The sequence below is a fragment of the Myotis lucifugus genome, unplaced genomic scaffold, assembly GCF_000147115.1.
Source record: "Myotis lucifugus unplaced genomic scaffold, Myoluc2.0 scaffold_160, whole genome shotgun sequence".
NCBI classification, from domain to species: Eukaryota; Metazoa; Chordata; class Mammalia; order Chiroptera; family Vespertilionidae; genus Myotis; species Myotis lucifugus.
Window position 1 is genome coordinate 1,531,269 of NW_005871208.1, and position 2,360 is coordinate 1,533,628.

Here is a 2,360-nt window from a genome sequence, read left to right on the forward strand (position 1 = left end):
GGGGAATATTATAGCCATGGAGAGTGACTTTTATCTGCATTACTACGTGGGTCACAAGGGCAAGTTCAGCCACGAATTTCTGGAATTTGAGTTCCAACCAGGTGGGAAATGAAATATGCCAACAACAGCAATTACAAAAATGATGTCATGATCAGAAAAGAGGCTATGACTATGGAAGACAGTATGGAGTTTCCTCAAAAAACTAAAAATGGAACTCCCATTTGACCCTGTGATCCCACTTCTAGGAATATATCCCAAGAAACCAGAAACACCAATCAGAAAGGATATGTGCACCCCTATGTTCATAGCAGCACAATTCACCATAGCTAAGATCTGGAAACAGCCTAAGTGCCCATCAGTAGATGAATGGATTAGAAAACTGTGGTATATCTACACGATGGAATACTATGCTGCTGTAAAAAAGAAGGAACTCTTACCATTTGCAACGGCATGGATGGAACTGGAGAGCATTATGCTAAGTGAAATAAGCCAGTCAATGAAGGAAAAATACCACATGATCTCACTCATTCATGGATGATAAAGACCATTATCATCTTATGGACAATAATGGACACAGCTTTTAATCTTGTTTTAACAGATTCTCAACCTGCTGAGTGAAGGCCGGGGAGGTTTGGGGGGCAGGAGGTAAGGGTGTAAGTGATCAACCGAAGGACTAGTATGCATGCATATAAGCATAACCAATGGACATAAAACACTGGGGGGGTAGGGGAGGCCAGGGGATTGTCAAGGGCGGGGGAAAAAAGGAGACATATGTAATACTCTTTGTAATACTTTAAGCAATAAAACAATAAAAAAGAAAAGGAAAGAAGAGAAAAGAAAAGAAGAGAAGAGAAGAGAAAAGAAGAGAAGAGAAGAGAAGAGAAGAGAAGAGAAGAGAAGAGAAGAGAAAAGAAAAGAAAAGAAAAGAAAAGAAAAGAAAAGAAAAGAAAAGAAAAGAAAAGAAAAGAAAAGAGGCTATGTAGCCCTAACCGGTTTGGCTCAGTGGATAGAGCGTTGGCCTGAGGACTGAAGGGTCCCAGGTTCGATTCCGGTCAAGGGCATGTACCTTAGTTGTAGGCACATACTCAGTAGGGAGTGTGCAGGAGGCAGCTGATCGATGTTTCTCTCTCATCCATGCTTCTAACTCTCTATCCCTCTCCCTTCCTCTCTGTAAAAAATCAATAAAATATATTTTTTTAAAAATAAAATAAAAATAAAAAAAGAAAAGAGCCTATGTACATAGAGTGCGATGGAGGAACTGAAGAGAAAAATTGATGATAGTGAAATTACCAAAGAGGATGATGCCTTGTGGCCTCCCCCTGACCAAGTGGGTCTGAAGGAGCTTGAAATCGTCATTGGAGATGAACACATTTCTTTCACAGCATCAAAAATTGGTTCCCTTGTTGATGTCAATTAATCCAAGGACCCAGAATGCTTACGAGTATTTTATTATCTTGTCCAGGACCTGAAGTGTTTGATCTTTAGTCTTATTGGATTACACTTCAAGATTAAACCAATCTAGATTGAATATTGGTGTGGACACAAGGGGGGTGGGAGTAGCTGTTTTTAATTACCATTATCAGGACATTTTTGTGTATATCAGGGCAATATTTTTTATGAACTATAAATGATTGTCTTTAATAAATACATAACAAAATGCAATTTTTGTTTTATATAAAAGAAAAATAAATTAAAAGGCAGTATCATATTGTTCAGTCTTTTATCCAACAATTCCAAACTCCAGAAAACTCTAAAGACCAAAAGTTATTTGTAATTCACTTCCATGAGGCTATTTATAGTTTTCACATAGTCCACTTAGTATGAATGTTGATCCATTTCATTGCAGAAATATTCATGTCTGATTCCATGATTCCAGGTGCCACCTCAAGCCCCACTGTGGTTTCCCTTACACAGTATATGCACTACGTGTCCTTTCTGAAATCTAAAAGATTCTGAATCCCAAGAGTCAACCGGACCCACGGGTTAGGTGAAGGGATTGTGGACTGACAGCAAAGCCCAGGCTTAAGTTTTACAGCAAAAGGATTTCAAGCTTGAATGCCTGCTCCTCGGAGCTGCTGGCAGGAAAACAAGATGGCGTGGGGGGACTTGGCCAGCTCGGGCAGTGACTCTCTACTGACTGGGACACAGCGCAGTGTTTCAATGCTTTAACAAGAGCAGCGCAGGGGTATGCCAGCTGCCCAGGAGATAGGGCTTCCCCTCTTCCAGGGGCCAGACTACATGCTCATCTCCTCACCTGTTTCCTTCAACATTTAAATGAAGCTCTGGTCGGGGATGAAAGAAGTGAAGCGTGTAGCACACTTAAGGAACTCAGTGGGTATCGGCTACTTTGATTGTTCCTT

The 2,360-nt window shown here is 40.6% G+C and overlaps 1 pseudogene; it reads left to right on the top strand.

Annotated features, from left to right (window-relative positions):
* The first annotated feature begins 16 nt into the window (after positions 1 to 16).
* LOC111827407 lies at positions 17 to 1,561 on the top strand (annotated as a pseudogene).
* Positions 1,562 to 2,360: the final 799 nt, after the last annotated feature.